The sequence below is a fragment of the Leucopleurus acutus genome (assembly GCF_964270905.1).
Source record: "Leucopleurus acutus genome assembly, chromosome: 5".
In the NCBI taxonomy this organism is placed as follows: domain Eukaryota; kingdom Metazoa; phylum Chordata; class Mammalia; order Artiodactyla; family Delphinidae; genus Leucopleurus; species Leucopleurus acutus.
In genome coordinates this window covers 89865432-89893190 of record NC_139147.1, presented here as the reverse complement: position 1 = coordinate 89893190, position 27759 = coordinate 89865432, and the positions used below count along the sequence as shown (strand labels likewise).

General features: G+C 36.0%; 1 protein-coding gene across 3 annotated transcripts in view; it reads right to left on the bottom strand.

Annotated features, from left to right (window-relative positions):
• TBL1XR1 (TBL1X/Y related 1) overlaps positions 1 to 27759 on the bottom strand; it is a 186776-nt gene that overhangs the window by 70441 nt on the left and 88576 nt on the right. For all 3 annotated transcript variants that reach the window (XM_082839045.1, XM_082839047.1, XM_082839046.1), the window contains exon 2: positions 20237 to 20311. The gene's annotated coding sequence lies outside the window, so the exon portion shown is untranslated. The remainder of the gene's footprint in view (positions 1 to 20236; positions 20312 to 27759) is intronic.

Sequence of the window (27759 nt, the reverse complement as noted above, 5' to 3'; positions counted from 1 at the left end):
CTGTGACATTTAACTCAGGTAGTCTTACCAATTCCAACTCAAGCACTGTAACTTATGTAAATCCCGAACCATGTTGTGTCTAAAACCATTCTGCAACCTCTGAGCTATTTGACAATCATTTTATTAGGTTTTTCACTTCCTTATCAGATTTGCCATCATGGATTTTCAAACATTTTAACTTCTCTTAGGGGCCCTATCTCACTAAAAGCCCCTCAATCTCAGATGGCTTTAATTCTTTGGTAAAAGTTATTAGAACTTCCTTGATTTTTTGCTCAAGTCAAAAATCTTTATTTTTATTCATCCTATTATCTTGTGCTGCCTCTCTGAGGAAGTAGTAGAAAAAGATACGAAAGAGAAAAAATAGTCTCTAACATTGAATCTGTAATTTGTTGGGTCTCCTACATATACTATTTAACTAGTAAAATCACTAGCCCTTTGTAAAGGAATTTAATACAGTGGCTAACAAAAACAATAGCTTTTTTCTGCTCCAGTAGTAAGCACCTATACAGATGAGAAAATAAATATTCCACTTACAAGAGCAAAAAACTATTAAATATTTACAAAAGAAACTAACAAGAAAGGCACAGATTTATGTGACCAAACATAATAGTCAATTGAAAAATACAAAGATCTGAACAAAGGAAGAGGCTGCATTATTGTGCAGACTTGAGCTGTCACAAGTAACTATCCATCTGAAAGGAAATAAAAGTGAGCCCACATGTTTTACTCTAGACAAAACTTAATTCCAAAATATTTAAAGCACATAAATGTGTATGTTTGTGTATATATGTGTATGTGTGTACATATACACAGATACTTCACCTATATCAACACATCTTAAAGAAACATCGAAGCTACATGTCCAATCTAGAGAGCAGGAAAAAAATCTTTTTAACCAAGACTGGAAACTCAAATACTATACAAGAAAAGACAGCTATATCTGAGTACATAAAGATCCACTAGATATCAAGAAAATACATATCAAAGTAACATGGAGTAAAATTATACTCATTAAAATCGGTAAAAATTTAAAAGATCTAGAATGTTTATTTCTGGCAGGAATGTGGGGATAGGTCACATAGTGCAAGAGGAAATGTGAAAAAAAAACCCTTTGGAAAACAATCTGGCAACTTTTTAGTAAAAGTAAAAACACTAGACTGGAACATAAGAATTTCCCTTTTTTTGTTTGTTTGTTACAATGGTCACACAGCTGCAATGTCACGTAGTTCAACTAATACATATACTCTACAACACAGAGAAATAAAAGCACAAGTTCTTAAGGATGTTTAAGAACACTTTTTTAGTGGCAAAGGTTGGCGGGGGGAGGAAATACAGTGAATGCCCATTAAAGGAGAGTATCAAAACAAGATCATGGTACATTCATAATATTCATGGATTATAAAGTCATCAAAAAACAATAAACTGATGGAGGAGGGAGCAAAAGAAAAAAGTACACAACAAGAAGTATAAGCATATCCACACATTTAAGTAAAAGAATACATGTACACATATAAAGAAGAAAAACATTTGTTACTGTTAAAATTTTATGGACTCTAAATAACTTTACTAATCAACTCGAAATTCAACAGGTCTTCATACTCTTTCATTACTTAATACTCCTTGCCATTTCCAGCATTTGAGAAGACTGAAATAAAAAATCTTTAAACTTCCAGCATTTGACTTTCTGATTCTGTCCTCTTCTATCTCTTTTACTGATTTTTCTTCCTGCCCTACATGTGTACAGCTGACTTCTTTTTTAGTCCTCTGATCTTCACTCTACTACCCCAACTAAGGATCTCATCCACTCTGAAGAATTACAAAACCACCAACTCTCCCATTGCGTGCCACTCTCTAACACACGTCCCCTCATCTTTCCCATTCCAAACATTCCAGTTCCAGCTGACTGATGTGCAAATATCTACATCCTTTCAGATATCATCACTCGGCATTATTAGCGGCAATTTATGCCCTATACTCCCAAACGTGTTTCTCCTCTTGCCTGTAACTATCACTAATTCCATCATTCACCAACACTTTAAATTTTAGTATTATATTGGATTCAATTTTCTACCTCAGCTTTTACCTGCAATCCTTTGGATTCCATCTTCTCTTACCTATACAACGCCACTTTCAACCATGCCTTCCTTTCTGCAGTACCTACCACCTGTATTACTACAATAACTTCAATGTCTCCTAGGTTTTTTCATACTGTCTTCTAAAATCTATGCATAAAACATAACCCTGATTATGTCATATGTATTCATCGGTATCTATTAGCTTCCACATTTACTCTAAATTGTTATTGAAGCATTTAAGTTCTCCTTCTCCATATGGTCTCAAAGTATCCATCTACCTGTACAGCACCTTCCTTGAATGTACTCTACCTTCAGGTGAATATATTTGTATCATTCTAACATCCCCCCAATTCCCACATTTCTGCTTTTTAAGCTCTTTGTTCCAACTAAGTGGTGAAATTTTTCTATTCTTCAAATGTCATCTCCTTATGAAGCCTATTCAAACGCCAACCTTGAAAAAGATGCTTCCTCCTTTCCACCTGTACCCTAAAGCATAGTTTTTTGTTTTTTTGTTTCTTTAAAAAAAAAAAAAACCCTTTTCAAAACTGGTCAGTAGTTAAAAAACAACTGTTAGGTTAGAAATCAGAATGTTGCTATTTTCTTTCAAATGCTACTGTTTTTGACATCAAGACATTTAACCTCCCTGAGCCCCAGTTTCTCATTCTGAAAAATAGAAATAAAATCTAATCTACGAACCTCACAGGTAGGTAGGAGTGCATGGAAAGCCAATTTATAATTTACATGTTAACATGGTTATTATATCACCTTTTATTGTGCATATTTGATTTTTTAGTCACTACCAAATTAAAGCATTTAAAAGGCAGCCTGGGGCTTCCCTGGTGGCGCAGTGGTTGGGAGTCCGCCTGCCGATGCAGGGGACGCGGGTTCGAGCCCCAGTCCAGGAAGATCCCACATGCTGCGCAGCGGCTAGGCCCGTGAGCCATGGCCACTGAGCCTGCGCGTCCGGAGCCTGTGCTCTGCAAAGGGAGAGGCCACAACAGTGAGAGGCCCGCGTACCGTAAAAAAAAAAAAAAAGAAAAAAAAAGGCAGCCTGTACTTTATATTCTAGCACTCAACACATAATAGCTATAAAATATATATATATATATACATCTTCATAAGTCATAAAATATAGCTCTCATGCATAAGAAATATAATCAAAGCACAATTCATGTAAAACATCCTACAATCGTTCTCCCCACAGATATATTTTCAGAAAAACTACTGTCACGTAATATTTCTGGACCTCTGATTTAGTTCACCTGAAACACAAAACACAATTAGTTAACTGGCAGGTGGGTAGGGACCCTTTAAAATGGCTGATAAATAGCTAAACAGTCAAAGAATTGCAGTAACACATATATATAATACATATGTAAGTGATTAAGGTGTGACTATGATGGCAGTATTCTACCAATCCAACAAACTTATCCAGCATTCATAGTTCAGCATTAGTGCTTTAGTTTACCCTAAAATTCTAGAGGTTAACGTTATGGTTATTTCAGTGACATGAAACAAGAGATTTTTAAAAATATATACAAGAGAAGCATGTTAATTTTGTCTAAGCTGAAACATTTTGTCTTTTCCTAATTCCATAAAAAGCAAAATTAATGATGGACAGTGTTTATAAAAAACTTTTATAAAAATGGAAGAGTGGAGATGATACTTTGGTCCTAAAGAAACTTATAAATCTTGAACTTAATTACAAGAACTTAAAAGACCTTGAGTTACCTTTGAAAACCATACAAACCTGTAATACCTTGTCAAACCAAAAAGCAAGACAGCTACCTAAAACTAAGGTCTTATCTAAAGGACATAGGAACCAACCTGAAGAGGCTCTCACTAGCCAAAAATGGGACAATATGCGCATCAATACAGAAAATAATTCAATAATCTAAAACACAATTGTGTTTAAAGCCATGAGTTCACAGGACAAGGCATTTTACTGCAATCATGCCACACTGTTGGCTAATATTTCTTGGCATTTTGTTATTTCACCAAAAAATTGCTTTCATATTTGGTACCACATCTGCTCTTAGATCTCATATACACACTCTTGTACTTACCTACTTATATTTCACTTCTTAAATCTAAACCTAAGATTCCATAAATTGTTCCTGTTATGAATTTTAATCTACTGTTGCTATAGTGCCTGGTAAGGCTACCGTGGTTACTGGTAAGAAACCTTGTTACTAAGAGTTTAGCTCTTAAAAATAATGGTCAAGGGCTTCCCTGGTGGCGCAGTGGTTGAGAGTCCGCCTGCCGATGCAGGGAACGCGGGTTCGTGCCCCGGTCCGGGAAGATCCCACATGCTGTGGAGCGGCTGGGCCCGTGAGCCATGGCCGCTGAGCCTGCGCATCCGGAGCCTGTGCTCCGCAACAGGAGAGGCCACAACAGTGAGAGGCCCACGTACCGCAAAAAATAAAAAAAAATAAAAAAAAATAATAATGGTCAAATGCCAAGAAGAAGTAGCAGCAAAATAAAGTCATGAGTAATTGGGCTATATATTATGGATTAAAATAGGTATGGGTAAAAAAGGAAAATGAAAGTTAAGAATGATGAAGAGCAGCTGATGAGTAGCTATTACTTTGTGTGTTCATTTGGGGGGGGGGGAAAAAAAAGCTCACCCTGTACGTGATGTTGCCGAGTTCCATAAACAAACATCAGGCAGCATGATGTAATAGAAAGAGTCCTGGACTGAGTCAGGAGACCTCTGTTCTAGTCCAAGCCCTCAGTTTCCTCATCTGTAAAATGAGGGTGCTGAATTAGATAATCTGAAAGGGCTCCTCTAGCTTTAACATTGAGGGATTCTACAGATGAATTTAGGAAGAAGCAATAAAATGCAGGATTTTTGTTAACAGTAAAGTTAACATTGCAAACAGCAGGTGGAACAGGGATGAAAACAATTTTCACAAATATTGAACTGCAAAAAGCAATTATTTCATAACTTTTAACTACCAGAAAGGTTTTTACAATATACCAGCCTTAGTAAGTAACATTATCATCTAAACTAGATTAGCAGTGAGTGACCAAATTATCACCTCAAAAAACCTATTCAGCAGCCAGACTGCCCAAGTAAATCTTGGAAACAGTACAGGAACACCTTTGGGCTAGTAATTACTTTAGGTGATAAAATGCCTCATAACTTTCCACAATTAAGTAACTGAACAAAGAGTAAAATGACACAAAAAATGATTAGAGTAAATTAAACAATTACTTTTAGTTGCAATAAAACAATAATTATGCTATGATATCCTTCTTTGTTAATGAGAGTATTTTCCCTAAGCATAATAATTTCTTTCCTGGTTAGCTCTCAAAATAGAACCTGGCTTCTTCTGACAACAAGGTAATTTGAAATAACTGACATTTTTTTCCACTGGTGACACAAAGAAATATAAAAAGAGAAGAGTATTTTTTGTTTAAGTTTTCTATACTGAAAGAAATCAAGCTTCTATAAGTAACAAATAATAGAAAGGCTCTGGTGCCTCAAAAACTTGTGGTTTCCTAACTGCAATTTCCTAAATATAGGTAATTAACTGATTGGTCCTAGCTAATCATCCAGGGTCTAATAAATTCAGTTTTAAGTTCATAGATCAGCTGATGTTATACTTTATTTTTTTATTTATGTGAATGCTATGATTTTCACCTGGCAGACTTTTAAAACTCTAGGTATATGAGAACCAATAAACTTATCTCTACAAAAACATATCTCTACTATCAAGAATCTATCAAGGGCTTCCCTGGTGGCGCAGTGGTTGAGAGTCCCCCTGCCAATGCAGGGGACACGGGTTCGTGCCCCGGGAAGATCCCACATGCTGCGGAGCGGCTGGGCCCGTGAGCCATGGCTGCTGAGCCTGCGCGTCCGGCACCTGTGCTCCGCAACGGGAGAGGCCACAACAGTGAGAGGCCCGCGTACCGCAAAAAAAAAAAAAAAATCTATCAAAAATCTCTTTTAAAGGATGTAATCTATATCTTTTAAAGGATTTAAAGATAAAATGAAACAGTTAATGAAAAAAACTTGTTTTTACAGCTTACTTTATGCAAATTACATAGTGATTATAAAATAAATTGGCATACACACAATTCCATTAATTATTCACTTGAACATTTCACCCTGGCAATATAATACCTAATACGTTATTCAGAATCACTAATAAAATTTCTCTCTGGCTGGCAGAAACAAAGACAAAAATAAAGCTGTCTTGATGGTAATGAAATTTGTTCTTGGCTAGTCTTAAAATAGTTGTGATATCCATGTATCTCTGAGACAAAAAAATCTGGGAAACAAAATTTTCCCTCACATGAAATATATTTTCGATTTTAATCTGGGTATTTTGATTTACAGCCCTAATGAGTTGACTAAAATAACCTTACACTTAGCTGCACACAGTAGAAATCAGTATGATATATGAAGCATACTTTAGGGTGCTATTTTGAGCCTAAGCTGTTTTCAGCAATTACTCCAACTACCTCACTTCCCCTTCCCCCCATGACTTTTTCAGAGACACTTAAACATTATGCTTATTTACTTATAAAAATACAATTACTAATGATTACTATAAGCAGTATTGTTTTTAGCCAAAATCAAACAGATGTAAACCAGCTCCTCAAAAATTCAGGACTGGTTGACTGTACTGGGTAAAGTATTATTCTCCTTTGGAAAGGTGTTGGTACCAAGATTAGCAGTTAAAGGAGAATTTGATGTTTAAATAACTAGTTGGTATGTGGCAAGAAGCCCACTGGATTGTTCCTCACTAAATTTCAATTTGTAGAACATAAGCACATTTGTTACTCTTCCTACCACTTACATAAGTCAGCATACAGTACAATTTTCCCAAAGACCAAAACGCCTCATTTAGAGATCAATAATACAAAATTCTAGAAACAGTTATAAATGGCTAGATGCTGCACACAAAACAGCAGCACAGTTGCTTTTTGTTTGTTTGGGGTTTTTTTGCAGCACATTTGCTTTGAGAAAGTTTTAATAGAAATGGTCGTTCTTTTTATTATTGCAATATAATTGGAAAAATAAAAACACAAAAGACCAAAAATAAGTCCAAACCTGTCTAATTTCTGCTCACTAGAAATTATCAAGCCATTTAAACATCAATTAATTACATATAACTTTTTATTTTCTAAAATGTATTTAATAACTGCCTAGTTTTGTTCAAAGTTCTCATATCAGGCTTGGGGAAGAAAAAAACTGCCAATAAAAAGAAATTGAGATAATCAAATTAATGGCTAAAAAATCTCACATTTCATAATTACAATTTATAGTTTAATGTTTCAGTTTTCTCTCATCTTTATCCACTTATAATTTATTCCGATATATACATCTAAAAAATTCAGTCTATCATAATAGATTTCTGAAGAGTAAATTAGGATAAAAAATGAAATAGTATTGGGCTTCCCTGGTGGCGCAGTGGTTGAGAGTCCGCCTGCCGATGCAGGGGACACGGGTTCAGGCCCCGGTCCGGGAAGATCCCACATGCCGCGGAGCGGCTGGGCCCGTGAACCATGGCCGCTGAGCCTGCGCGTCCGGAGCCTGTGCTCCGCAACTGGAGAGACCACAACAGTGAGAGGCCCGCGTACCGCAAAAAAAAAACAAAAACAAAAACAAAACAGTATTTTAGAATGGTTATCCTTAATACTGGATATTATGTCATTTGTTTTTAATAACACTATACTTATCTCTCAAAACTTTATAAAATTACAAAATGCTGGAACAATGATCATTTGCTTTTTAATAGAACAGCTTATTAACATACAATTACCATATTCCTAAAATACAGATTATTTTTTAAAATAAATTCTCATCATTCAATCTAACAATTTTAGCATAAAAATCATGTAGCATTCCTCTTCTGAAGGATGAATACAACACAGTAAAAAATGTGTCCTAAACCATACTTTATAAACCACAATTGGCCAATTAAAAGAATGGAAAGGGAATCTAATAATTTCCTCTAATAGCATTTTCAAAACTTGTTCAAAATAAGCAACCCCAGGGATTGCATCTCCCACTAATTACATTTAACTCTGATCACACTCTAATTATGTATCCATTCCCTCAGAATTTATGTATTATAAAAGATCTTAGTAAGATTTTGCTATATCACTCTGAAGTAATCAAATTATTGTGTGGATGTTTGCTTTCCCACTTTAGTTGCTTATTTCTACTTCTATATCTTTCTACATCCTAAACAGTTCAGAGCTTAGTGCATAGGCAGAAAATTGTCAATGATAAACTCTTTAACCTATTTTTGAAATTCAGAGAAATATCAATTTTTATGAAAGCCACTAAAAACAACATACTAACAGCAGGAAACTAGTTTATACTGCCTAGTAGTATCTTTTATTCAATATAATGTTTCATTTTGCAAATTTCACACATTCAGAAAAACTGAAAGCACTGTACAAAGAATATTCACATGGCTATCACCAAGACTTTAAAATTAACACTTCCTTCTACTTGTTTTACCACAATTATTAATTAATCTTAATTTTTTAAGCATTCCAAAAAAAGTTACAGATATCAGTAAACTTCCCCCATATATAACTTCATTATTGCCTATCATTAACTATAATAAAGTATTTAGTATGGTTTTTCTCTTAAAGTAAAAATTTCATGCAAACAAAATACAATGGATACTTACAAGGTGTACCATTCAATGAGTTTTGACAAATGCGTAAACTCAAGTAACTCTAATCCCTAACAGGACATAGGATACTACCATCACCCTAGAAAGTTCCCACATATCTTTCCCTACATAATCCCTGTCCCCAGCACCCATTCATCCATTTCTAAACCCTGCCAATGACTTTTCGCCCCAACACTGACTAGCTCTGCACCCTCCACCCCAATACACAATAGATATTTGCCTGTTTTTAGTACATCTTATAAACGGAACCATACATTATGTCCTGTTTTATGTTAAGGCTACATTCATTCAGCATAATGTTTCAGAGATTAGTCAAAATTGCTTCAGGTACCAATAGTTTGCTCCTTTCTACTGATCAATAGTACTCTGTGATACAAATACAGCACAGCTTGTGTATCTATTCTCTTGTTGATAGATACCTGGACTGTTTCCAGTTTAGGGGTCAGCCCCCGTATTTGACAGTTTAAACACAGAATTCGGTACTCGACCTCTGTGGTTCTTTCCTTCCTTAGGCTTCCCCCTCTTCCTCCTGTTGGGCTCCACTGCTCTGCAGCCGCTGTGGTAGTTCTGAACTGTGTGGCTCCTCAAGCCAGTAAGACTGCAAACCAGCCAACAGGAGCCTGCCCTCTGACAAAACACCACCGCAATGGGAAGCTCACCCAAGGCCATTCCCTTCTTTTAAGATACCACTCCAGACCAGTTTCTTCTTGTTTCTGTTTGCTCTACAGTGTCCTCTCACTTTTTTTTTTTTTTCATATATTGTCCAGAGATTGCAGTCACTATTTGTGGGAGGATTTGTCCTATAGGAGTCACTACCCCATTTTTTGGAATTATAACCCCCTACTATGCTTAAGAACACACTTATTCAAGACTGTAATTGACATACCTCCTTTCTCATGTTTTTTCCCCTCGAGACCCTGATTGAGCCAGTCCCCCTGATTCAAAAGAGACAAACTAAACCAGGAAAAAGAGGCCTCTGGGAGCTGGATCCTGTAATTCTGTATACGCATCAACCCAGGTCCCAAGTTCATCCCAGGATGTGGATACAGAACACACTCAAAAAGGCAAAGGCTTTGAGAACTGAAGATCTGAGCCACCGCCAGCATCCCACACTAACACTGAGGGATGCACGTGAGGAGTACACCCAAAGCAGCGGAGCAAAGGCTTTGAACACTGAACTCACAGTGGAACCACTGTCCATGACACAAACAGAACTTCCAGTGAACATGTCTGTTTTCAAACAGACAAAAAAATCATCATCATCATCATCATCTCCTGAGAGGATACAATAAAAAACTACTCAACATACAAAGAATCAAGAAAATCTAATTCCCAAAGAAAAAGACAGTAACAGATGCCAATCTTGAGATGATCTAGATGTGAGAAATATCAAACAAAGATGTTAAGGCAGCTGTTTTATCCATCCTCCATGGGCTAAAGGTAGGCACTTGAAATGATGGTAAAGACAGAACTTCTCAGAAGTAGAAAGTATAAAAAGAACCAAACGGAAACTGTATAACTGAAAAATCTAGGGGAAAAGTGATTTGACAAGAAAATAAGTGTAGACAAAGGAGAGCAAATATTGATCTTCCTGAATAAGAGATTAACACAAACAGATGAGAATAAAAATCTAATTTTAATAAAAGAAAAATTTCCTCACAGTTTGTACCTTTAACTCTTAACTATAGTGGGAAAAAAACCCTAGAGATCTCTAGCCAAGATGCCTTAATCTTTATTATTCTGTCTCCTCTTGAGGTCCTGTGAAAGCACTCATGATTCACCTTTGAAGAATATTCAAATTCTATACAGTTTGTATTAACACAGAATTTAAAAGAAAGCTGGACTACAAATTAGGGGGTCTGGTTCAAGTCCTGGTGCTCTACTGTAACAAAGTATGTGATCTGGCATCACTTCTCTAAGCCTTGGGTTCTCATTTTATAAATAATGACAACCTACTTAGCTTTGTAATGTAGTCCCATGATCTATTTTAGGAACTCTGAGGGTCAGTCCAGTTTCCCCAGATCTTAAGTTCTTTATCGCTCTAATTACTTGTTTCTGGCAGACAAGGAGAATCTTTAGGTCTGGTAGCTATGACCAGCAAGGTATAGAACAACACTGTCAATAGACATACAATGCAGACCACATATTTAATTTTAAGTTTCTAGTAGCCACATGTAAAACTTAAAAAGAAATAGGTGGCAACTGATTCTAATAATGTATTTTTATTTAATCCAATATATCCAAATATTATAATTTCTTGAAATCCGTACAAGATTGAGATTTCACTTTTTTAAAAAACTGTCCTCAAAATCCAGCATGCATTTTATATTTACAGTACATCTGAGTTATAACCAGTCGTTATTTCAAGTGCTCAACAGCTACACCTAGAGTGGCCACAACACTACCCAGTGCAGGTGCAGCTGTGGGGTGGGAGGGGAGGGGAAAGTGAGGCAAAGGCAAACAAGGCCCAAGGTGTCTTGATGACTTATCTGCCTTATATATACACACACAAAAATGTATGCCACTGATGGTTATGAGATCTGCCATGGTACAGGCAGGAGGACAAATGAGAGAAAGCCTGGTTTTGAAATAAAGTTCCATCTCTACCATGGGTAGAACTGCAGTAAAAGAAAAAAAAATGGCTTACGTATATTTCAAAATAAATGAATTAACAAGTATTGAATATTTACTTTTATGAAAGACAATGTTTATTCTATCCTATCCACAACTGAGGGCAAAGTATGTAAGAAATACATTAAAAGACTTTATAAAACAAATACATTTCTCAATTAAATGAATTAAAAGACTGGTGAAAGGGGCCTCCCTGGTGGCGCAGTGGTTGAGAGTCCGCTTGCCGATGCAGGGGACGCGGGTTCGTGCCCCGGTCCGGGAAGATCCCACATGCCGCGGAGGGCTGGGCCCGTGAGCCATGGCCGCTGAGCCTGCGCGTCCAGAGCCTGTGCTCCGCAACGGGAGAGGCCACAACAGTGAGAGGCCCACGTAGTACCACAAAGAAAAAAAAGACTGGTGAAGGATACACAAAATGTTTTAAAAGTACACAATATTCAATTCAGATGCTTTGCTGTGACTTATTTAGCTTCTGAAATTTCAGCCAAAATATTGAATCCCTCCTCTGAATGAAAATAACAAAAAGCTTAAGTAAATCTGCAAATACTGAAACCCCTGTTTATTTTTCATGGATATAATTTTTTTAAAATGGACTCTACAACAGTTTCATTCCTTAATTGTTCCTCAGGTAAAACAAAGGGCAATAACCAATCTCTGTAAGAACCCAGAGTCCCACCCCAGTTCCATCATGTCACAGTTCCTATCATTTCCATATGAGAACAGAAATACATACGCATTCTCAGAAGAGAGGACAGAACTGTGGAAACAGACTTGATTCAGACTTCAGACTCTACAATTTATTATCTAGGTGATTATAAACAAGAATGATGGTCTCCTCATCTATAAAACAGAAATATTAACAGCCTCACAGAGTTACAGAGACATTTAAATAAGATATCTACTCTCTCTCTCTCAGAACACTCACTCATCTTTCCATTTTTTGTCTGATTTTAATTTACTTTTTCATATATCAAAAAACTTTAAACTAATGAAAATGTCTCTTGGTGTCTCCTACACATTTAATATGTTTCTATGTACTCTGTTCTAAACTCATAAACCCTTATGCTCTAAATCATTTTTTTAAAATATCATATTACAATGAACTCAAAATGATTCCATTAAACTCTGACTGGAAATGAATGTCAAATCAAGATGGTCCTTAACATATATATATATATATAAATAAGAACGTTAGCATTTTTTAAAAAAAAGATCCTCCTTACAGGAAGAAATAGTAATCATAGTGTAGGAGAAAAAAATAGGCATTATGAAGGAACTCTGTTAAAAAGAACCAAGAGAAAAATCAAAAGATATGACTGAAATTAACTGGCTTACAGAAAAGGACAGAACATGAAGAAGCAAACAAACAGTTAAATTTGGAAACTCCTGTCTTTTACACACCAAACTTCAGTATGTTAGTTTTTCTTTGGAGCAAAAACTTAAAACTCAAATTTTTTTAAAAAGCAATACTATCCCCTGGGAAGATGGATGGATTGATGAAAGAAAGCAAGGAGAAGACAACCCCAAATGGCTTCAATACACCTATGAAATATGGCCTGTAGTTTCAAATTTGGCTACACTGCTAATATGAGACAAGGCAGCTCAATCTTAAATGTGTCAGACCCTATTAAGACTGAATTTAACAAAGTGAGGTCAGTGTGAGAAGTTGCAAAAACTTAAAAAAATAAAGCCAGAAAATAATCAATGACAGGACACCTCTTGTTTTAACATTGTTCCATTAAATATTCATCCCTCTATGTAGGTGGAAGTCCTTGCTCACTTTATTTTGGGTTCCCTGAGACAAAAAGAGAGGTACATTTTATTTCTGGTTGCATGGTGCCTATATTAAGAACTTGTAGAACAGACACCAAGTTATCTGAAGCATGAAGATCAATTTTTAAATAGCAACATCAACTCACCATAACAAGTTCTACTATCACATTTAATTTAAGGATTAAATCCATGAAAGAATCCACACCTTCTTTGCCTTCCAAATGAAACCACAGTCACTCAGGTTCCATTTTAGACAGTTGTATCAGCCTCACATCACACAACAAACATCCAATGGTAAAGATGAAGGCATTCAGTTAACTACAACTCCAATGTGCACGTGCTCTGCTCTTTTCAGCTTATCATTTGTTTTGTTTTTAATAGAAAATAAACCATACATTTTCAAAGGTATACTTGCTCAGACATAAGCAAAGGCATAGACCCCTCTGAAAGAAATTCAGCCTGTAGCTATTTTCAGCTCCATCCATTAAAAGGAAAAAAAAAAAAAGAAATCCCCAAAACTAAGAGAGCTTTTCAATGTAACCCTCTTACTATTGACTTGAAAATTAGTTCTCCAGAGGCATAAATTCTCAACCAAAATAAAATACTTCACACAATCTTGTCTATATGGCAGTGCCATTCATGCTTCACATTTAGTAATACCACTTCAAAAGTACAGGACAGTGAAAGACAGATGATAAATAATGACAATGAACTTCTCTACAGTGAACAAAACAAATTATTTTACAGATGACACGCTTGAGAAGTGGAGAGTAAAAGGGAACAGATCACTAGCTCCTCAGTACGCACCACACTGCTTCCTGGGAGTTACCCCTTGGTAGGGTTACAACTCTGGGGTCTTATCCTCAGTCTGGCAAGCCATAATTTACTTTTATCTGTTCTCTTGGGATAATCAAGTTCTAGGAGAACAGATGTTAACAAAATACACTAGAGCAATTTATGAATGAGAAGAATGATTTACTAATTTACACTGAGAAATATAGTTGCCAGTAGACTAGAATATTCATCGATGCAACAGAGGCTGGCAGTGTCCAGCCCATAACCCCTGATCACTCAGTTTTCCTTAGGAACTAGGCAGCTTCTTACTGCAAACACCTGAAGGTCATCTCTGGCCACAGTTAGGTCAGAGGGGAAGTTCTAAGGAGCTGATGCCCTGCCCTTCCCAAAGCATAACTCAACCAATAAGGAATAGAGTTGGTGGACAAAGTACCCCAACTTTCTTGACCCATGAGTGGAAGAGCTGAGAGGCATGTTCTACATACTGGCTCCCAGAGGTCCCCACAAGATGTGAGTCCCAACTGCCTAACATATTAACTTACTCAAAGGCATCTTGTACTGGCCTCCTTATCTTCCTTTTCTCATTTCCCCACAGGAACTTCCTGGGTTCAGCTTTCAAATAAAATGGTTATAATCGAGGGTCTGATTCCACGGAAATCAAACCTAAAACAACTGGTCAGCGAGGTTCTATTCTTAGCAGGAAAATCTTGTTGTTAAACCAAATTAAGTTTTAGAAGCTGTGGTATAACTGTAGAATTAGAACAAGAGAAAAGAGGAGGCCTAAAGGGATTGGTCAACAAAGTTGATAGACATTTCTTGAAAATGAGAATCTATCTTTGGAACAGTTCAAAGAAAAAAAACATACAAATTGTTCTAAAACACATAAGATGCAAATTAGAGCTACATTGAGACACCATTTCTCAACTATCAGATTAAATATGTATATATCCAAAAAGTTCTGACTATACACTGTTTACAAGTGGGAAAACAGACACCCTCATACATTACTGGAAAAAATATAAGATGGCATAAAACCTACAGAAAAGAATTTGGCAAACTGCCTCAAAATTACATGAACATTTATGCTCATACCTAAAAGTGCCATTCGTGAAACAGCTAAGCTACATCTATGTAATGGACTACTCCACAGCTATTAAAAAGAATGAGGACTAACTCTATACACTACTATAAGGTGATCTCCAAAATGTTCAGTGTATATATATACACATAGGTTTGCTTATTTTTAAAAGTAGCAACCTAGTTAAACTTGGTTACCTATAAGGGGAAGAAGAAACTAAGTACATACTTCACTTTGAAGTAATATCAATGTTTTCTATAAAATTATAAGATTAAATCAATATTTTAAAATCCTAAAAATTAAAAATACAATGAAACAAATGGACCTGATTCTGTACTAAGTTGGTAGAAAAATCATACAAGTGGATTTACTTTGAGTACTTCAAAATACTGTGAATGTAAACCCCAAGTGGGTCATGCGCCAAAGAAAAAGCAGTTTTCAGTAATCATATTGGTGGTACTGGTTTAAATATATAAAAATATATTTATAAAGATACAAATTATATTATGTACAATAATTTCATATTTATTTTATATATTTACATCTTACATATTCTGTATTTTATACCTTTAAATAATATATTGTTTTATACATTTATATGTTAAATATATATAACATTATACATAATATAAATATACAAAAGAAACAAGTTTATATAAATACCATTAGAAAAAGATTTTTCAGCATGAGAAAGGACAGAAATATTGAAATCAAAGAATTTAAGTTTGAAAAATTAAAATCCAACATTTTTATCAGATATATCACAGACATACCAGACATCCAGAAACAACGAATACCCTTAGCACTAGACTGTGGCTCTACATACTGCTTTCACTAAAAGGAACTGGACTTTCTGGAGACACAGCTGATTTGGGGACTAAGGAAGAACATGTGCAAGATGAGCTCAGGAACATCTTGTTATGTCAAAAAGCAAGGACGCTAGCAGAGACTACTAGAGTTGTGTCAAAAACATTCAGAAGTCAATTTAAAAAGGCTCCTTTGGCCAAGACAATCTGAGTATCCTAAGAATAAGAATAAAAACTACAATGCAATAACATATCAAATATTTAAATCCCCAAGCTCACAGAGACACTTTTTAAAAAGTCTTTGTTGGTCTACTTTTCCCAGCATTCTAGGAAACAACTTAGCACTCTGAAAATTGGAAAATAAACTTATCTTTGAAACAGAAATAGAGTTACAGATGTAGAAAATTGGTAAATAAAGGGAAGAATCAAGAATTTGGTATTGGTGCAAACCAAGAATTTGGTATGCCTTTCCGGTAACCAAATATCTGATGAAGGAAGTTTCTCTTTACAGAAATATTACAGATAATAAATAATGAGAGATGATCTAGGCAATGATCATCAATGGTCACCTAATATCACAAATAGAGACAAGCAAATATTATATGCCTCTTCATGGAATTACTTAGTACCACCTAAAAAATATTCTGCCATCCTACCCCCACCCCAAAATAATGCAAAAAAAAAAAAAACCTGAATTAGATTAATCTTTTAAATTAAAAAGTTCAAGGGAAAGAGAGGCATTTTACTACAGGGATGCAATTAACAAAATACAGAACGAGGAAACCCTGCAAGACAAATAAAAAGGAAAATATAATAAAGAGGTAAAGCATAAGCTGTACGTAGCAACCAAATGTCATGTATGGACTTTGCTGTCAATCTGTAAAAGCTCAAACTAAAAGGATATATGGTGATATTAAGAAATTACTGTCATCACCTCACACCCATTATTAGAGTGCTCACTACCCCAAAATGAAACAAACCAACCCTCACAACAGCCAAAAACTCTCACAGAAAATAACAGGTACTGGCAAGAATGTAGAGAAATCAGAACCCTGTGCATTAGTGTTGGGAATGTAAAATGGTGCAGCCACTTTGGAAAAGCGTATGGAGCTTCCTCAAAAAATTAAAACTAGAATTATCATATGACCCAGCAATCTCCCTTCTAGATATTTATCCAAAAGAATTGAAAGCAGGATCTTAAAGAGATATTTGCACTTTCATGTTCACTGCAGCATTCGTCACCATAGCCAAAGTTGGAAGTAACCCAAATGTTCACTGATAGATGAATAAAGAAAATGATATATATGTACAAAAATTCCACCTTTTAAAGAGCAGAAAATCCTGTCATAAGATACAACACCGACAAACCTAGAGAACATTACTCTAAGTTAAATAAGCCAGTCACAAAAGACAAATACAGTATAATTCCACTTATATAAGATACTTAAAGACGTCAAACTCATGAAAACAAAATGTAAAGTGATTGTTGACAGCGGCTGAGGAGAGGAAGAAATAGGAGATTTTGTTCAAAGAGTAAAGAGTTTTGCAAGATAAAAAATGTTTAGAGATCTGTTGTACAACAATGTGAATACAGTTAACACTACACTTAAGTGTACTAACTGTACACTTAAAAATGGTTAACATGGTAAATTTTACATTATGTGTTTTCTACTATAATTTTTTAAAGTATATTTAAATGCCTTTTCAAATAAAAAAATTACTGTCAATTTTTAAGATAATGGTACTGTAGTATATACTTTTAAAAAGCCCACATCGGGCTTCCCTGGTGGCACAGTGGTTGAGAGTCCGCCTGCTGATGCGGGGGACGCGGGTTCGTGCCCCGGTCTGGGAAGATCCCACGTGCCGCGGAGCGGCTGGGCCCGTGGGCCATGGCCGCTGAGCCTGCGCATCCGGAGCCTGTGCTCCGCAACGGGAGAGGCCACAACAGTGAGAGGCCCGCGTACCGCCAAAAAAAAAAAAAAATTTCACATCTTCCATCGATACCTACTGAAATATTTATTAATGTAATCATGTGACATATGTATTGGCTCCAAAATAAATGGGGGTGGGGGTGGGGAAGAAAGAGGCATAACAACATGGGAGCAAAGCGGTTACAGGAAGCAAAGCTGGTGATGCTGCAGCTGGGTGAGAGTTCATCATGCCATTCTCTCTAGCGTACATCTAAAATTTTTCACACTGAATAATAATATACACCTACTGGTCACTGGGTTCTATTAATGCAATAAGATAATTACAGAAAGTAGCATGAAACATTTATACTGAAAAGTAGCTGTAAATCATGGTGACTTAAGGTGCTATGGGAGTTAAAATAACTTGCACTTAGGCAAATGAAGAGTGAGGCAAAAAAAAGAATATTCATGGTTCTTATATGAAAACCAAAGTTGAAGTGGGTGTGGGGGGTGGCAGAAGTGACTTTTCACAAAGCACTCCTTTATGGCATTTCCAGAGAAAAACACGTGAGATAGTACACAGCATAGATTTAACCCCGAACACTACTACATTGCTCAGGCTCATGGGAAAACCACCATTTTGAACCCAGTATCTATAAACTTACTAGCACATCTTACAAATGTGTAGAAATGGCTTTGATGTCCACAGCTAGACTATAAGCAAATTTGTGTAATCTTGACCTTCTTCATCTTTCACGCTAACACGTATACAGAATTAACACTAACATAAACATTTGTGATGGCAAATGTGTTTGAGATAATCTGATTTAAAATACAGTCTACAAGCTGCTCCTCAAACAAAACAAAACGACACGCAGGCTATGTGAGTGGCACATTACAAAGTCACCTGAGGACAGGCACTTAGAAGAGAGAGCCAGTGGCATGGCATGTGGCTCTCAGACACCCAACAGGCCTGTGCAACTCACTTCTCAGGGGAAACGTGCCACAAATAGCTAAGACTCCAACAACCAAGAAAAATGCACAGGTTTCAAACGTGAACTTCAAAAAAGCCAGATACTCAAAATGCCTAAGATGAGCTGCTTACGTGAGGAAGTGTAGTGCTCCAGAAGAAACAAAAGATTTAATGATGGTTAATGAGTCACCCAGGTACCATAAAGAACCCAGAAAGTATTTTCATATAATAATGAAGAACGGTGTCATCCTTCATGCTAGGTAAAGCCAGAACAAAAATCCTTATTTTCCCCAACATTCCCCATTAACTACTGGGGGGAAGGAGGAAGGGAGAAGAAAAGGAGGCTGGAGAGGGGGAGAGGTCGTTTTCTTTTCAGCAGTAAGAATTCAGAAGATAGTTTAGGCAGAGGAAATCTTACTGACATACTGACAAGTTCATCTTTAAAATGAATCATTTCCTAGGAATATTTTCACAGATAACTTTCCCATCTCACTCACTCATCCTGGTTCTAGTTAATTTTTACTACTTTTTATTTTAGACTGATGCATCTATAATTTCCCACCAAATTCTATAAACCTTAGCTTCTATAGCTCCCTGATTTAATATTTAAAATAAAAATTTAAGTAAAAATAATTAAAATTTTTGATAATGCACTATAGGAAACACTGTTGTTAAGCAATTAATTCTTTAACAAAACAAAAAAAAATAAAAACTCATTCTCCTGCTATTTATTGATGCCCCAAATACAGGGCCATACCATTTATATAAGGAATTACTTTTTGTAAGGTAAAAAACCATTCTGAATTCTAATAAACAGTGATGAGATCACTTAGCCTATAGCTAGAATAAACATTAGAAATTTAGTCCAATTCTATCACCAAATTTTACAAGAGTACTTGCCAAAAGTCATCCAAGACATATGCAGCAGAGAGCAACCCCCAATTCCCACAGAGTCCAGTGGTCTTGCTGCTATATAACATAGTGGACATTTTCATTCCACAGAGAAAGGATTCTAAATGACCTTGTTAAGTAAATAAGAATGGTTCTCCTGAAAATTACCCACTAACTAAAGACAGGTAGTATTTTAGCCATTTAACTGCCCATTAACTATAAATATTAGGAGAAATCCAATATGATTATTTTAGTAAGATGATGGACAAAAACACAAGAGCCATTACTGCCACTCTAACTTAAGTTTAATGAGAAAATTTTATTCACAAAATACAGTCCACATGTTAAAATATAAGATCTTAACTGTATAGTAACACTTTTCATTCTGATAACCATAGCCAAGATAATAGAAATCTTCAAATTAGAGGTTTTGCCTTTTTAAAAAAAACACCAAATAATCAAACATTATTTTAAGTACCTTAAAAATTACGTTTTTTTAAAAACATTTCTTCAGTTTGAGAACACATGTATTTTGTCAAACTGTGAAAAACTTTCAAAATTCTTAACAGATTCTTAAAAATAAGAGAATAATAAAAACAGAAATTAAAAACAAGCTCTGACAAAAAGAGTAGTTGGAATTCTTACCATTGGCAGTGCATTGATGTGGGGATGTACAACTGAATGTCTGGTACTGCCAATCACAAATTGCTGTTGCTGATGCTAAGAAAAAGGAAAGTAAAATATTCAGTGTGTCTTAAAACAAATCCAGTTTAAAAGATTTCCCATACCAAATTTTACATGTATGAAATACTATTTATGTCTTTAAGGTCCCAACCAGTGAGTATCTTTCTCCTCCTAAGCAACTGCTGTCATAAACAGCAGCAAGTTTTGAGCGTGTAGTATGTGAGGCACTGAATCTTTACAACATTCCTAAAAGGTTGACACAATGAACAGAATGAGACTCAAAAGAGATGAATTTGCATAAAGGAGGCACTCACCCCCATTCAACTCAACTCATACAAATACTACTGCAATAGGGCCCAGTATAGCAGGTTCATAATCTATCATCAGGAGCTGTAAAGAATGGTATAAACTTATATGCTATATATTGTTTAATACAATAAAGAGAAATACCTAATTGGTTTTGAAACAATTTCAATCAAAACTTATTAAACCTTATCTCTTCAGAATTTATATTCTACGGAGTTTACCCAGTCTTCTCAATTGCTGAGTCACAGCACATTATTTTCCAAGAATCTTTTTTGCAAATATACAAGTGGTTTTTCACAACGCTGTCAGAGTAGCGACTCGGAACACTGACCAGGGCAACTCCCACCGTGTGCAAGCGTAGAGTGCATTTTTCTGCAGGAGTACAAGCTGATGCCAAACAAAGAAATGCAAGAGCTTTTCTTCGTACACCAAAAAGGTGAATTAAGTCAGTAACACTAAAAAGATAACTAAGCAAATACACTGAATAAATACAGAAAGAATTTAATCCCTTGAAATTTGCTCCTCTCTGATTTTATCTTTAATTGACTAGAACCCTCATTTGTGCTCATTACCAACTCCAAGGCCACACTAAATAACTTCAGTGCTGCTATGTAACTTTCAGACAGTTGAGCTGTAGGAATTAAATAATAGGAATTAAAATAATTCCTATTTTAATTCCTAGGAATTAAAATAATACTTATTAAACACACCACACACTTATAACTGGAATTATAGACAGCTATATCAACATACGATATTCCACCAGCCTTTTGGGGTTCAAGACAGGTAAGTGAGCACCAAGGCTTTCTGGCACAAACCATTTATGAGCTAGTTGGTATTTTCTAGCACCTATTGAGGAAATGTCCTATAGACATCATGATTGAGCTCAAATAAAAACTAGATTACTGCCAGGCTCTGTCTAACTCAGGGTCATTTATTATGAACACCCATTATTTTACTATAAACTCTTCATGAATTTTTGAGCTCTAAGCTATGTAGTTTGGCATACATTCATTCTAATTATTTATAAATAATTAACATATGCTACTGAATTTTATACATTTTAAAACACACAAAACCGAAGTAAAAAATAAAGATAAATTATTTACATATTTACGATGATACAATCTTGTTTATAACATTCTATGTCCTAAACTTTTAAATGTCTTCTTAATCATGATGATTTTATATCCTTATTAACTACTATCTCAAGCCACAATTTAGTCTCAGAGTAAGTCTCATCAGTACTAATAGTGAACGTATGCCTGTCTGTCAAATATCTTTCTTGAGAATCTCCAATTTTTTCAGCCATCTTCTAAAATAATTATATCATGGCAGATGAAAAGCTTATTCTAATAGTTTAAGTAACAGCTCTACCATTTTCTTGTTTCCTATTCTTATTCATGTTTCTTATATTCAGTTTCTTTGCAGGAATGTTTATATTATTAGTCTGTTTTGTGGGGTTTGGTTAAAACTGGATAATATAATCCACAAATCTGTATCATCAAACACAAGCAAACATACATTAATAAGCTCAAATGCATGGCAATTCCCAGAAATAGAATGAATGAATGGGAGTGCCACTGTTGCCCTACGGAACCCCCAACTCTTTTGAATACCGTTATGTACCACATGTTATACATGACTCTCTGACATCACAGCCAAATGAGAGTACAAATTAACCGCAATATTAAATACTAATTATATTTAATTTTTAAAATCTCAAATGAACTGCACACTGTACCTCAATGGATATTTGTTTTCACTACTATTGTTGTGTGTACACACACAACATACACAAACTTACACACATGTACCTTAGGGAAATATTAAATCAGATCACTCCAGTTGCTAGTCTTTCTTTAACCTCCTCTCCCTGGTTCTCTCCTCTTACTTTTTTGTGGTGAGTTCTTCTCTCATCACTCTCACAGAGGTCTCTAATCTCAGTTTTCTCTAAACGTATTTTCTCTTCCCTTCTTTTCCTCATTCATTCATTCACTCATTCAGCGTTTCCTATTAGACTACAGCTCCTTATGGGAAAAGGCCACAAAGGTGGTTTAATAAATATTGAAGGGGTTAAATATCTGATTCTAGGATCTGAAGGGTGAATAAATCTGTGGAAAATGGTGTATCAACAGGTCTGCCCATTTGCACATACAATAAAATCTGAAAAACTGAGCATTTTTTTTCCCCCCAGCCACACCATGTGGCTTGCAGATCTTAGTTCCCCAACCAAGGATAGAAGCCATGCCCCCTGCAGTGGAAATGCGGAGTCCTAACCACTGGACCGCCAAGGAATTCCCAGGAAACTTTAAAAAACGTATGCAGGGCTGTATTTTGGTTTCTGTATTAATGTTTTCCTAGTCGACCCATTTACCTATGCCCTGGCCATTGTGCAGTACATTTCTAAAGCATACATCACAATTCTTCAGCTTTATAAAATGAGTGTCTGAATTTTAAAAGATAAAATTATATATTCTACAAAGGAATTATAAAAATCTAAGGTGATTTAAGATAATTCAATAGAATATATATTAAAGCTATTTGTACTAAAGTGATTCAAATTGTCCAAAAACCAAAACCATGTGTATCCTTAACAACTGCCTTTATAATCTCACTTGCTCAACCTCCTGTACTCTCACTGCAGCATATCACCCTCTCTGTTCTCTGCACTCTTAGGCTGCCATGACACTGCTCATTCCTCTGCCAGAAATGTCCTTCTACTGTGGCTCTGCCCACAAATCCAGTCTACCTGCTCTTCCAAGGTTCAGCCCAAATCAGCTTCCTCCCTTGATTACTTACCCACTGAGAGAGAAAGACCAGTCTCTCTTAACCACAGCTCTGACATGCCTTATTCTCTCACCATGCCTCCCCTATCAGACCTCCCCAGGCCAGGGGCTAATCTGCTCATCTTGCTGTCCCACCACAGAAGAACAGTGCCCTGAGCATACACAGTTCTTGAGATACATTTATTGATAAAATGATATAGTATCTAAATGTGTGGGAATAGGTACATACATATTCGAGAATAAAACACAGTAGATACTGAATTACAACACAAATAAATCAAAATGATAAGGAGGAACTCAACAGTGAATCTTGTTTTGTTTTTTTAAAATACTTAGGAGAGCCTGGCTATACCAATAATTTTAATATCACTTCCAGAAAGTGGCCAATAAAGGTTGATCTTTTGCCATTAAAAAAAAAAAACTCTATGATAAGTCACATTATAAAATGTGTACAGCGAACAACTACTTGGTGTACTACATAAACTAAACCTATGTGCTTTACTTCTTGTGATGAAATAAATGTTTGTAGACTTTGGTTCTGTCTCCAAACAAAACGCTTTGCTTTTAGAATCTGTATTTCAGAACATTTTATCTAAAATAAATGAAGTATTAATCTTTCAGTAAAGAAACTGACACTGCTATCTCAGCAGACATCATCCTAAATCTACCACCTATACATAATTAGGATTTTTTTAAGATACAAAAATCCTATAAAACAGCACAACAGTATATTTTGACTGATCTTCAAACATACTACCCTGCAGTCTCCAAAGGCAAATTTACTTGATTTACAGATCTCTTTTAAAAGCTAATGGATTGGACTGGAAGAATCAATATTGTGAAAATGACTATACTACCCAAAGCAATCTACAGATTCAATGCAATCCCTATCAAAGTACCAATTGCATTTTTTTACAGACTTAGAACAAAAAATCTTAAAATTTGTATGGAGACACAAAAGACCCCAAATAGCCAAAACAATCCTAAGGGGGAAAAAAGCAGAGCTGGAGGAATCAGATGCCCTGACTTCAGACTACACTACAGAGCTACAGTAATCAAGACAATATGGTACTCACACAAAAACAGAAATATAGATCAATGGAAAAGACAGAAAGCCCAGAGATAATCCCATGCACCTATGGTCAACTAATCTATGACAAAGGAGGCAATGATATACAATGGAGAAAAGACAGTCTCTTCAATAAGTGATGCTGGGAAAACGGGACAGCTACATGTAAAAGAATGAAATTAGAACACTCCCTCACACGATGCACAAAAATAAACTCAAAATGGATTAAAGATCTAAACGTAAGACCTGACACTATAAAACTCTTAGAGGAAAACACAGGAAGAACACTCTTTGACGTAAATCACAGCAAGATCTTTCTTGACCCACCTCCTAGAGTAATGGAAATAAAAACAAAAATAAACAAATGGGACCTAATGAAATTTCAAAGCTTTTGCACAGCAAAGGAAACTATAAACAAGATGAAAAGACAACCCTCAGAATGGGAGAAAATGTTTGCAAACAAATCAATAGACAAAGAATTAATCTCCAAAATATATAAACAGCTCATGCAGCTCAATATTAAAAAAACAAACAACCCAATCAAAAAATGGGCAGAAGGGGGCTTCCCTGGTGGCGCAGTGGTTGAGAGTCTGCCTGCCGATGCAGGGGATGCGGGTTCGTGCCCCGGTCCGGGAGGATCCCACATGCCGCGGAGCGGCTGGGCCCGTGGGCCGTGGCTGCTGGGCCTGCGCGTCCAGAGCCTGTGCTCCGCAACGGGAGAGGCCACAGCACTGAGAGGCCTGCGTACCGCAAAAAAAAAAAATGGGCAGAAGACCTAAACAGACATTTCTCCAAAGAAGACATACAGATAGCCAAGAGGCACATGAAAAGATACTCAACATCACTTAATTATTAGAGGAACGCAAATCAAAACTACAATGAGGTTATCACTTCACACCAGTTAGAATGGGTGTCATCAGAAAATCTACAAACAACAAATGCTGGAGAGGGTGTGGAAGAAAGGGAACTCTCTTGCACTGTTGGTGGGAATGTAAATTGATACAGCCACTATGGAGAACAGTACGGAGGTTCCTTAAAAAATTAAAAATAGAATCACCCTTGGACCCATCAATCCTACTACTGGGCATATACCCAGAGAAAACCATAATTCAAAAAGACACATGCACCCCAATGTTCAATGCAGCACTATTCACAATAGCCAGGTCATGGAAGCAACCTAAAAGTCCATCGACAGACGAATGGATAAAGAAGATGTGATACATATATACAGTGGAATATTACTCAACCGTAAAAAGGAACTAAATTGGGTCATCTGTAGAGACGTGGATGGACCTAGAGACTGTCATACAGAGTGAATTAAGCCACAAAGAGAAAAACAAATATTGTATATTAACACATGTATGTGGAATCTAGAAAAATGGTATAGACAAACCAGTTTGCAAGGCAGAAATAGACACACAGATGTAGAGAACAAATGTATGGACACCAAGGGGGGAAAGCGGGTGGTGGCTGGTGTTGGTGGGATGAATTGGGAGATTGGGATTGACGGGTATACATTAATATGTATAAAATAGATACCTAATAAGAACCTGCTGTATAAAAAAAAAATGCAAGAGAAAAAAAAAGCTAATGGATTATGAGCCCCTTCCCTAGAAAAAAGTTCAAACAAAAAAATATTTGCTTATAATTTATAGTAGAGATAGAATCTAATCTAGAACCTAGTGGTCAGTAACAAAGTCAAGAATGTGTACCTGGTATCCCTAAGGAACACAAGTTACAAATGAATTTTTTAAATTTGGAGAATTGGCGGAAATCATCTCAAGAATTAAGAGAAAAACATAACAATGCTATCATAATTAACCTGCTTAGAAAGGTTTTTGTTAAGTGAACTTCTGGGCAAAAGAAAAGTCACTGATAAAGTTCAAATTAAATTGCTTAGCACAAGATTCAAAGCGCAATAAATAAATGGTGATTACCTCCAACTGGAACTTTTTTATAAGGAATATATTTGTAAATCAAAGTTTCAAATGAATCTTCTCAATTCCACTGATCCATTTCACCCAGAATGACTTTGTTAGTTGCCTTCTACAACATGGCAATCTCAAGTAACATACTACACATTCATCAAAGCTCTAAAGCATTATATCCCGCACTCTCCTCACCCTATTCTCATTTCCCACGGAATCATATACACAGATAATATTCCGGGCAGCCAAAAGATGAGGTGAGTGAAAAGGGGGAAGGAGCTAGGACAGAGGGTTATCTTAAGAAAACTGACCCTGAGATCAGGCTCAGAGGCAGAACAGTCAGGTCAAACACAACTCTGCCATCACTGACTCTGATTTTCACTTCGCTTTGTTATTTAAGTGGTTTAGAGAAAACGAATTTAAAAGTTGTATATTATGATCCCAAATTTTCTAAAACTAAAAAATACACAAGACCACAAACCCACACAAAGAAAAATTTAAACATGCACTGGTGTCTAGTCATCCAATTATTACTTCAGTTGAGTTAGTTTCACTGGTAGTATCACATGTGGTTGAATTTTATATTAACTTTATACCAAAAAAACACTATTGTGCAGAAAAAGACAAAAAACTATCAAGGACCCCAAAATTTGCCTGTCAGGAAGTAAGCAATGCAATTAAAAACAATAAACTCTCTCATACAAAGCCACAGAGATTTTTAAATTAAAGGTTGGTTTGGGCAGTTTCAAGTGTTATTAAAAGTAAAATTTATTTTTAGGTACTAACATCCACCCATCAAAGGCTTCCAGTTCACTAACTTTCAATGGTAGAGAACTTGAATATGAGAAAAGGCTCAGACTCAAACTTAAGTTGTGATGCTAGAAAGGTGATATAAAAATGTATGAAATGGAATATTACTCAGCCATAAAAAGGAATGAAATTGGATCATTTGTAGAGATGTGGATGGACCTAGAGTCTGTCATACAGAGTGAAGTCAGAAAGAGAAAAACAAATATCGTATATTAACACATACATGTGGAATCTAGAAAAATGGTATAGATGAACCTATTAGCAGGGCAAGAATAGACACACAGATGTAGAGAACAGACATGTTGACACAGTGGGGGAAGGGGAAGGTGGGACAAATTGGGAGATTAGGATTGACATATATACACTACCATGTGTAAAACAGATAGCTAGTGGGAACGTGCTGTACAGCACAGGGAGCTCAGCTAGGTACTCTGTGATGACCTAGATAGGTGAGGATGGTGGGGCGGGGGGGAGGTTCAAGAGGGGGGGGTATACGTATACATATAGTTGATTCACTTTGTTGTACAGCAGAAACTAACACAACATTGTAAAGCAACTATACTCCAATTAAAAAGAATTTTT